Source organism: Pteropus vampyrus, unplaced genomic scaffold, assembly GCF_000151845.1.
Source record: "Pteropus vampyrus isolate Shadow unplaced genomic scaffold, Pvam_2.0 Scaffold15, whole genome shotgun sequence".
Lineage (NCBI taxonomy): Eukaryota > Metazoa > Chordata > Mammalia > Chiroptera > Pteropodidae > Pteropus > Pteropus vampyrus.
Window position 1 is genome coordinate 17,711,715 of NW_011888796.1, and position 12,146 is coordinate 17,723,860.

Consider the following 12,146-nt stretch of genomic DNA (forward strand, 5'->3'; position numbering starts at 1 on the left):
GTGATGTTAACCAAGATGTAAAATTCCTGAAAGTTTAACAATCAGTCTTTTCAATCTGATACAAGCCAGCTCTATCTAGTACACCACTGGTCCTCACCTTCAAAAAGTTTCTTTTTGTTTAGTTTTTCTTTCCTTTGGGTTTTTATTTGTTGAAAGATAAAATAGAATAATATTAAATGCAGTTTAAAAAAATAATTCACCCATAATTCAACTACTCTAACAGCCAATATAACTCTTCATTTTTCTGTGTTCTCTCCCAGTCTTTGCTTTACGCATACATATTTTAACTAGTAATCATTCAATTTAAAAAAATATTTTATTGTGGCAACTTTTAAATATATACAGAATAAAACAATGAACCCAAGAACCCATGTACCATTACCAAGCCCCCAAAACATTAACCTGTGGCCAACCCCATCCCATCTATAGCACTAGCTACTTGCCCCCCAACCAACATTTTTTGAAACAAACCCCAGACATCATATCCTTCCATTTGTAAATATTTCAGTAGTAATCATTCAATGTTTCTTTCTCCTTTTTTCACTTGTAGTCTAAGGAAGACAAAGACATAAATAATTCAACTAAAAAATATTTAAGTATTCTGATATTGGCAGTGAGGACTGATTTGGGGAATAAGGGAGGAGTGTCTAATAGCTACAGCATCTGAAGAATTTAACTAATGACTATTTTCTCTCATCCTTCTTTCTGTGATAAAGTAAAATAGAACCTAACTAAAATTCTACGTTATTATATACACACCAAATCACATATAACATGGACCAAGTCACAGTGTCTCTACACATGAAAAATACCCCTTGAAACAAATTTTATTTAACATAACTAAATCTCATGGCAGTCATTAGTTATCTTCTCCAATATTAGCTTTTTAAAAAAGGATTTCACTATAACCCCCTTGGATATATTTTATTTTTTAAACTTTCCATCTGATTATTCGTTGGTCCAAGACAAATTACTGTCTCCTTCCCTCATTCCATTAATTTATATTGCAGTGTCATGAATGCTGTCATCCCTCAGCTCTTTAGAGAAGAGTAGTGTAGAGGAGGCAACATTGAAATTTGGCAAACAAGAAATCCTCATTATTTCCACATTTACTGTATATGGCATTTGACATTCTAGAATTGTAACTAATGGTAAACTGGGGACTGTCCTTATTAGTTTTATAAGCTCTTAGATGATTAATTACAATTCTGGGCCAATACACTATCTCTCACCCTGGCTCTACCCTGTAAGGTAGATTATATTGCACTAAATCTGCAGATGAGAAAACCAAGACTCAGAAACACTTACTCAAGATCAAATATTAAATGTTAAACTTTCAGGAATTTTACATCTTGGTTAACATCACGTGGGTATTGAAATTGACCATGGTGGGAATATTTATACCTTGGAAATCAGCAAACACTAGAAATCAGTACTTCCAAGAACCAGTTGTCACTGTGGTGGATCCAGGATCTGAACCCTAGTGCATCAGTTGGGGTTATTTGGTTGCAAACAAAATAAATTGGCTAAGTTCAGCCCAAAAAGAGAACATTAATTAGAGGGATATTGAACAGCTCACAGAATGAATGGGAAGATGGAGGAGACAGGGATAAAACCAGGGCAACGGAATGACCCCATCCTCTATTTGAGAAAATATGAACGACTGCTTTTTTCATCCTTCAGTCATTTTGTTCAAAATTCAAATTTCATGGAAAGAGACTTCAGTTGGTATTTAACTTCAGAAGGAGAGCAAGACATGCAATTTACTATTCCATGAAGAAGCCCCATGCTGTAGAAGTAATTCCTCAAATGGAATTCAGGGTGCAACTTTGAAGGGGGAAATAAATGCTGAGTGGCAAAAAAGTTCTGTGGAGACATCTTGAATGCACTTCGAGGAAGGATTTGTTGCCCCCACTATGGGAGTGTTGCTTGGAGACAGCCTTCAGCTGTCAGTCTTTCAGGAATTGCCTTGGCTGTGGAGAGCCACCTCATCCATGGTTACATCCTTCAAGGAACAGCCCATATCATTGAAGTTAGAATATAAAGGCCTGGCCATTTCAGCCTACTGTTGAGACAACTCTGTAGGGCCTTTTTCACTCTAGAGCTCCCTGTGGGACTAACTGAGGCTGTTGTAGAGCCTGCTGTAGAGCCTGCAACACAGCTCAATTTTTCCCTGTACCCACTTCTGCTCCCCACCTCTTCTTTCTATAGGTCTTGATGCTAAGATACTTTTAAAAAATAATCATCCCTAATGCTAAACTCAGTCTCAGAGTGTGCTTCCTGGAGAACTCAACCTGTGACATCTCCACTTACCAATTCTGTCTGACTCCAATGTCCCACATTCTTACCCCATCCACTAACTGTAATCGTGCTTCATTATGTCTTTTTTCAATTGTGTTAAGATACATAAAATTTAGCACTTTAACCATTTATAAGAGTACAGTTCAGCAGCATTAAGTACATTCACATTCTTGTGCAACTTCATTACGGCTTTTTATGAGCCTTTAGAATTACAGATCCACAGAATATTAGAACCGGAGAAGAGAGAGATCTTTACATGCTAAAGTATGCAAATCAAACTATCAAAATTTAGCAAACATAAAGAGCGAAAAACAGGGAAAGGCTGATGAAGCGGGGTGAGAGGGAAATAAATAAAGCAGGCATGTCCCCGCCCCCCATGGCAAGCGAGCCAGAGTATAAATCCACTGCTCCTGCAGGGACCCCAGTTCCCTCCTGCCTCTCCCAGGCAGGAATCTCTTCATGCTGAGGGTGACTGTGGATTTGGGGTTTGTATTTTGCTATAACCTGTCACCAAACACAAACCAACCACCTCATGTGATCTCAATGAATTAACAGTGATCTGCCCTGCTACTAGAGAAAAAATTGTCTTAATAAAAGATGATGTGTCAGGGATGGCTCGAAGTCTTCCCAAAGGATTTTCAAGGGTAATTTTGACTATATCCAGTTTTCACCTTTTATTCTACTCTTAGAACCTCACCCAGGTAAGATACATCTCCCTTTACATTTGCCTGCATTATGGTAGCCCAGCATTAACTTATACCAAAAATTGTAAAAAAAAGGAAAAAAAATGATAAGCAGAAGCACAAGAGAAAATGATAAACTGAAAGAAGTTCTTTAATTAGAGTACTTATGGGTTTCCCTGCTCATAGGACTCTATAGCAGCACCATCCAACAAGAATATAATGCTAGCCATGTAAGTAATATTAAATTTTATAGTTAGCCATATTTTTAAAAAAGTAAAGAGAAACAAGTGAAATTAATAATGTAATTCATTTAACACACTATATATCTAAAATATTGTTGTTTCAATGTGTAATCAGTGTAACAATTATCAATGACATATTTTACATTTTTTTCATACTGTGTATTTTGCACTTACAATGCATCTCAATGATCTGACCACATTTCAAGTGCTCAAGGGTCACTGTGGCTAATGACTTCCATATTTGATAGTGCAGGTCTCGAACTTATTCTCTGATAACAGAAATCTCTCATTTCTTCAGAAAGTTTGGTCTAATTGGGTAACCTTTGAAGGAAAGATGTGGAAATATATGTAGCTCTGTATCAAAACTTTACATACCAGAACTGAAGAAGATTTCCATGCATCCTAGATTTAAAAAATGGGCAATGGTCTGCCTGTTGGCAGAGTGGAAACCCAAATCAATCCTATAATGTACCCTTAGCAGAGGGAAGCAACATTTCCCAGGGCAGAACATGAATCAATAGTTTCAATTCCCCAACAAGTAATGAATCATTAAGATTTATTCATTGCAAGGATAATTCGAAGTGCCTTCCAATCAAGTCAGTAAATTATAGACAAGAAGTCTATTCTTCAAGCCTCACTGCCTTCCATCCTGGAGGAGAAAACAATGGTTAATAGAGAAGGCATGAAAAAAATTTCCAAGTATTGAACTGTTGATTTAATTTAAAACAACAAACTCTACTTTTTACAACATAAATGAATGAAAGTAAGAGTTCAGTTTTTCTGCTTCAAAACAAAATTGGAATATGGAACTGAAAATAGCTTTAATAAAAATGAGACATTTTAAAAGCTTGAACTCCATTCTACTAATTCTATGCCTACATAATACCAAACAAAAGAAAGGACTGATTTATTCATATACCTTTAGGCAGACACACACACACACACACACACACACACACACACACACACACACACCCCACAACTTGGCATCTGACGCAGAAATCTTGAATTAAAAATTCAACAAAAAATTCTTCCATAATTAGTGAAACCTGCAAGGTCTTGGCAGTAGCAAACTGTGAAACTAACCTGTTGGAAACACCTTCAAAATCCATGGCAAATAGAACTCCATGGGAAAGAACCCTGATGCAAATAAGCTCAAAGTCAAAAATTACAAGTCACATAAGGAAATAAATCACTGAGAGGGAGATTAAAAGGAGAGAGAGAAACAACAGGAGAAAAAAAAACAGGAAAAATGTACTTCCAAAACTCAAGATTAGAACAATCTAAAGAGATTTTAAAACGTTTTAAAAAAAGTTAAGAAAAATGTATAGAAAAACAAGACACTATATAAAAATACCAATATTATAAAAGTACCAATTAGAAAGTTCAAAAACAAACAAAAATAATTATTGTGAAAACCAATTAATGGACAGATTACACATTATATTAGGCATAACCAAAAAGAAATTAATGAATTAGATGTTAGATAGAAAGAAATGATCAAAAACGCATCACAAACAGATAAAGAGATTTAAAAAACCTTAAAAATAAATCATAGACATGGAGGATAAAATGAGAAGATCCCACATATATCCAAAAGAAGTTACAAATAAAGAAAATGGGGAGAGCCAGTATTTGGAGACACATGGGTAAAATTTTAAAGATTTGGTGTTTTAAATTGAAGTCCACCAACCAAACAGGAAAAATAACACACCTTCATCTAGGCACATCCAAGTGAAACTGTTGAACATCAAGGTCAAAGAGAAAAATCTAAAAACTACCGGAGAGATGATAATCTTATCTTCAAAGGCATGACTACTTATTAGACTTGGAGCAGACTTCTCAAGAGCAACAATTGGCTCCCGAAGACTGGAATATCATCTCCAAAGAGCTGAAAATATCAGACTCTTCAACACTCTTATTCAAGACATTTCCAGATATACAAATATGTAGAGTTACTTTTTACAGGTCCTTATTGAAAGAGCTACTAAAGGATATACTTAGCAAGAAAGAAACTGAACTCTGAAAAAAAGAAATAGGTGCAAAAAGCAACTATGAGCAAGTGAACTGGTAAACATACTGGTAAACCCGCAAATAGCTTAAAAAGAAAAACTAGCTGATAATGTATTACTAATTAAAATAAAAAAAAGAAAAGAGGCAAATATTCTGACAGATGCACAAAGTTATAAAATCACCTCATAGTTCAAAAAGTTACAAATACATAAACAAATGAGAAGATACAATTTTCATTAATTATTCATTTTAACAAAATTATTTTCTACTAAATGTTTTAAACATGTCATTAGCCAGATCACTAGGTATCTACTATCTCTACCCCATCTCCAAAGACCTTTAGTTATAAAGGAACAACAACAACAACAAAAATCAATAGTCTCATTTCAAAAGCCTAAATTTTAAACATCATTCTTCTGGGTGCTGCACAAGGCACATTATCTAGGTACAATCCCAACATTTTAGGAAAGAGGAAAGCAATTCCTTTCCACTCTCAGGCCACATTTGGCTCTTATCTTAATTACATCCTGAGATTTGTGACTAATAATGTAAATAATAGCATCTGGATTGAAAGTCTTTGTTAGTGATAGCATAAGAGCCCTCAAGATAGGAATGATTTTCTGGGACCATTTTTTCCTATAGAATGTGACATTCTCTACTTTCCAAGAGTAACAGTAAAGATTGTTCTAACCGAAATACAGGAAAATATGATTTTAAGAACATCTGTATTTCTCAACTTGAGATAGGAATAAAAATATTTTAACTGATGATTTTAGCTATGTTTACCTTTGATATTACTAACTCAAAGGTATACATTTTTAAAAGAGGGATATCTTTGTGCAGACATCATCTTTTGTGTATCTATCTCTGTGTATAAAACTCCAGGAATTGTGTTTTAATTTTTAAAAGTACACATCTATTCCTGTGCCTTTCTTTCTTTGTACAACTCCATGTCTCTGTCTTAAAAGAAATCAAGACTTTCTGCTTTTCCCTTTTTTGCTCTTTTTATGCCTCTTTCTACTCTTATTTTCTTTCCTTATCTTCTCTCTATTTCTTTCCCTTAACTTTACAATATTGAAAAGCATTTTCAAATGATTTGTTTGAGAAGTGATACAGAAGAGTACAAGCTTCAGATCACACGGACTGGGATTCAAGTCCTAGTTCCTCACTTCCAAGCACTGTGGACCTTAAGTAAACTATTATCACCTCTAAGCTTCATTTCCTCACCTGCGAAGTGGAGAAATAAAGCCTGCCCCAGACTTGTCAGGATTACCTGAGATAAAGTATGTGAAACATCCAGTATGGAGTAAGTATCCAAAAAATACTGGTCTACCTTCATGCTCAAATAGGGATTTATGATCTTTGTTTTTAATTTTGAGAGCAAATAAATGAAATGTCTATTTCTCAAAAACTTGCTTTATACTTAGCAGACCTGAACTTAATTTCTTCCGTTAATAATTAGTGGGGGTTTTGATGGAAAATCATATCCCAGTCATCACTGTTTCCCAAATTGTGTTCCATAGAACACTAGTATCTTCTTAGACATTAAGTTTGTATGCTGTATACTCTTAGATTCACAGTGCACACTAGCCTATTAAAAGCAACTCTTCAAACAATTTCTGTGAGCAACTTTAACTCAGTGTTTTCCATCATTAGTTGACCATATCCATTTTTCATGTAATATCTATTAACATCCTGCAAACATCCAAGTAACCCCTTTTAGAAAATGCTAATCGAGAGAGAAGGGTGGACTTCTATACACTTCAAACAATTTCCCATAAATACAACTTCTTTCAACAGAGAGGTAAGAGCTAAATAGCATCCAATTAAAAATATATTCCTTGGCAAGGGCCTAAAGAATTTCAATTTAGTGTTTTGGATTGTCTTGGTTTTGACTGTTTTATTCTATTTTTTTTTTTTTTAATATGGCTATCAGTCAAAGGACACTAGCTAAGTGCACTTGCAGAGTACCAATCACAACGACAAATCACGCATGCTCTTTTTTTAAACCTGAGTTTTCTTGTCACAAATGTGGGAGATCAGAGGCTTTTTCACAGGCTTGCTGCGGGGACACAATGAGATCACTGATATGAAAGCGTAGTCTACACCAGAGCAGTCTAGACTGATTACAAAATAATACTCTTAGGATACTGTCAATTGTGGGAGTGAAAGTGAGGGAGGGACATTTAATGGTTCTAAACAGAAATAATCATCACTGCGTAATTGGACAAGGGGAACTCTTTGAGCTCAGAATCAAATAACGTGTGATTTTTCTTTCCAAAGAAATAAAGGTACACAAAACACTCAGATTAGATGACCCAGGCCTGGAGATACGGGATGATTGGAGGAAGAAAAAAAAAAAATGCACTGCCACCTATCTCATAGGTTGTTGTAAGGGCATGGTAAACATACAGTAAAGGTTAGCTATTATTAGACAGCAGCAAATACTGTACTGTTTGAGAAAGACATATCTAAGTATCTAATAAAAGGTACAAATGCCCACCTATAGAACTAAAATTAGGCAAAATACCCTCAAAATTACCAGAAAGAAAAAAAATCCAAGGAACACACAGAGGATCTACTGAAAGAGAAAAATGAAGATATGCCAAGGAAGCATAAAAGTAGAAAATAAGATTGCTGAACTAAAATTATACATGATAATTAAAATAATAAACATGAATGAGATGAACTTAATGAAAGAAAATACTCAAATTGATCGAACATACTGAATCAGTCTACAAAAGCCACATCTGAAACCAGAAATTAATAAAATCCAATGCTGGTGATAGTGGGGTAAGGATGTTCTTAAACCCAGTGTTCGTGGGAAAATAAGTTGATATAACATTTCTGGAAGGAAGTTAGCCTAATTGTATCAAAATGTAAAATGTACACTCTATTGTATTGAGCTAGTCCACTTCCAGAAATTAGCCTGAGGAGTAAAAGGCACAAAAGCAAAAAGCTGAACAGAGGATGTTTATCATTGTGTACTTTATGGTACAAAAAATGCAAACAACCTAAATGCCCAACAATAGAAGACTGAGCAAATCATGGTTTATAAATATCCTGGATGGTTGGTGAATATTAACAATCATGGTGTTTATTTATAATTATTGAGTTGGATATCCATCCACTGCATATTCTGAGTAAAAATAGCCATTACAGAAGAACACGTAAATTATGATCCCATGTGTGTGAAACAGTACACATATACCTCTATGTGTATATACTGCATAGAGTTGTCTAGAGGATGTTCACCAAAACTGTTATGGCTTTTCTTCTGGGCGGTGGGATTTTGGGGGTGATTTTTATTTTCTGCTTTGTACTTTATCTTGAGTTAAAACATTGGTCGTAAGAACCCTGTTTTTTGTGTATGTATCTAAAAACCTATACGCTTTTAAAGTCACTTTCAGCCTCACAAGGTCTCAAAAGCCTGAATGCTTCATTCCTATCATTCTCCCAATGATAAACATTAGGAAGGGGAAAATAACGGGTGGTTATCAGGAAAGCCATGCCCAGGCAGGCTTCCTGCTAGGAGAGACCAATAAGGACTAGTCATGTAGACCCAGCCACCATGTCATCTCTAGGGCAGTATTTAAAGCAACGCTTAGGACAGGAATTGAAAAGTTACTGAATGCAGGCCCTTCTCTGTTTGTTTGTATGTTTGTTTATAAAATTTCTTGGCTTCTATGATGTCTATAATAGAGCAAGTAAGGGATCTCCCCCAAATCAGAAGTATACATTGGCTAATTTCTGGGACTTCCCCAGGCTGCTCTGTGCATTGGGTAGCTGCTCAGGGTGGCTGTCTAGCAGCTGAGGATTATTGCAGTAGTGGCTCTGTCTGCAGCAGTGAGATAGGATGAGCCTAGGAGGAGCCTCCTAATGCTTTTATTGTCTGACTCTTAAAAGAGAGAGAGAGAAAGAGAGAGAGAGAGAGAGAGAGAGAGAGAGAGAGAGAGCGCACATCAATCACTTTTATAAAAACAACCAAGCTATTTTATAAAGGATAGAGTAATCAACTGTGCCAGAGTATGATAAGGACTGAGACAGGGTTCACGGATGTAGCAACTGGGAGGTTAGTGAGGGACCTGACCAAGAACAGTGACTGTGTAGTGGGGGGTGAGGGGATGGTATAAAAGAGAGGGGAAGTGAGGAAGTGGAGAGAAAGTTTGGACAACTATTTCTGGAAGTCTAGCCACGACAAGAAGGCTGGAGATACAGCAATGAGTGACTGAAGGGAGGAATGGGGAGGCAGGAAGAGGTATTTAATTTTTTGTTAGGTTTTGTTTATTTTTAAGATTGAAAAGAGCCTGTAGATAAGAAGTGGATGATTCAGCACGGAAAGGGGGATGCTCCATAGTGAAAAGGGGGAAGGGAATGAAGACCAGGGCACCAGAAAAGGAGCTGACCTTGAACAGAATGAGGAATGTTGTAACTGTGGGGAAGGAGGAAAAGCCATGCAGAGGTCAAATGCAGAGCTGACTCTCCAATGATAATAGAGATTAGAATAAAGACAGCCCTGTAGGGGCCAGAACCACTATTTTTCAGAGGAAGGTATTGCTTTTATCATTTAGTTTTGAACCAGGAGCACTCACTCTGCTCAACCCTGAAATGGAAAAGCTATCTGTGATGGAAATGTTCATTATCTTGACTGTGATTGTTTCACAGGCATATACACATGTTAAAACTCATCAAATTGTCCACTTAAAATAGTACAATTTATGGTATATCAATTATACCTCAATAAAGCTGTAAATAATTTTTTTCTGTGGTTTTAAACTGTCATGCGTCAGTCAACAGGGGGCATGGTTGTGCACAAGATGGAAAATGGTTTTCCTGAGTTTTAGTTTGATGCTTCTATTTTTCCTGATCTTTTCTCAGATGACAGAGCCCCTATTTACAGGCATTAAAAGAAAGCAATTAAATAATTATAGGCATGAAGATATAAGCAAATGGATGTGTGAAAGTTAGAGTAAATCCCAAAGCTGCTAAAATACTCTCAGTGCCTAAGTAGCAAGCATTTACAGACTCAGCCTGAGAAAGAATGAGCTAGCAGGACAAAAACATTTCTTCACAGTCATGTGGAAACTGTGTATGGGATTCTCTGATGGCAAAGATTATAGTTGTTGCCTCTCAGGGAAAAGTTTTGTTACTCATTTTTGTGAATAGGTCAATGCCAGGATGGATATCACACTAGTGGCTGATTAGAGAAGTGAAGGAATCAGAACTGAGAAGAGGTTTTGGTTTTGGTTTTGGTTTTGGTTTTTGCACCACATGCAGGTTTGAGGACTTTGCTGCATCCTGGCACAGAATAAGCCTTGGCTCCTGACCCATGGGGACATTCTTGTCTCCTCTCCCTCTGTGTAACATTTTGGGGCAATTGGTTTCTTCTCTTTGGGTCTCTGTTTTCTCATCTGTAAAATCAAATTGATAGTCTTTGTCTTATCTGCTTCTCAGAAGAAAAGTGAAAGATTCTAATGAAAACACTGAAAAAGTAAAAGGAGCTGTGAATGTAAACTCCTAATGCAACTGCAACAATTTGGCAACACAGGTGGTGGTCCTTAGTTTATGAAAAGGTTACACATCCCCTGGGCCTCCTCTGCCTCTCCCAGACATTTGTGCACAGTTTTGTTGAGTGAGGACACTGGTAAATGACTCTCTCCCCCGCCACAAGGCCCTATCTACCATACCTATCACAATAACACTAGAGGTAGACATGAGTCCATATTACAGCTGTGCCAAAAGAAGTACAGAGAGGTTAAGTATCTCTCTTTGATTTACAACTGATAACATAGAAGAGTGGAATTTGAACCCGGGATTCAAATACCAATGTCTGGCCTATTTTTCTTTGCTATCTCTTAAAACACTAGTATCTCTGCAGTGGCTTAGCAGTACTGCTTTAACAGTGTTTGGACTTAATGGCCCCAGGGACGCCTCTTCTTCCAGCTTTTGACCACCCTCCAATCTCTTTCCCAGTTGTAACCTTAAGAACCATCTCAGCCATCCTCTGCTTATGGGACCAGCCAACACCATTTTTTGAGCTTAACACCTTATTGCCTAGCAACCAGGCACTCCCACATTCGTTAGAATTATTCCACCAAAGTAGAGGCCGTAGTCAATCACCTGGTTAACCTGCATCTGCAGGCCTCCTACACCTACCACTCTCTGGGCTTCTATTTTGACCACAAATGATGTGGCCCTGGAAGATGTGGGCCACTTCTTCCATGAGTTGGCCAAGGAGGAATGTGAAGGTGCCTAGTGTCTCCTGAAGATGTAGAACCAGGGTGGTGGCTGCACCCTCTTCTAGGATGTACAGAAGCCCTCCCAAGATGAGTGGGGTCAAACCCAGGATGGAACGGAGCCAGCATGGTCGTGGAGAAGAACCTAAACCTTTTGGATCTGCATGCCCTGGGTTCTGCCCACACAGACCCCATCTCTGTGGCTTCCTGGAGAACCATTTCCTAGATGAGGAGGTAAAACTCATCAAGAAGATAGGTGACCACATGACTTACTTCCACAGGCTGGCTGGCCCCCAGGCTAAGCTAGGCCAGTAGCTGTTTAAAAGGCTCAAGCATGACTAGAAGCCTTTGGAGTCTAGAGGACTTTGAGGGGCCCCTCTGCAACCCTGGTATCAGGCTTCTCCATGGAGTCCTCTCTCATGCTTTGGACTGAACGGAAACAATAAAGCTTTTGCAGCAAAAACAAAACAAAACAACAACAAAAAACACTAATATCTCTAATATAGTAGTCATGAGTCACATTGACTATTTATATTTAAAAATAATTCAAACTAAACTAAATAAAAACTTCAGTTCCTCACTAGCCATATATCAAGCGCTCAGTAGTCATGTGTTGCTACCATATTTGACAGCACAGATGTGGAACATTTCCGCCATCACAAAAAGTTCTA

General features: G+C 37.2%; 1 pseudogene; it reads left to right on the forward strand.

Annotated features, from left to right (window-relative positions):
• Positions 1 to 10,952: 10,952 nt before the first annotated feature.
• LOC111734910 lies at positions 10,953 to 11,817 on the forward strand (annotated as a pseudogene).
• Positions 11,818 to 12,146: the final 329 nt, after the last annotated feature.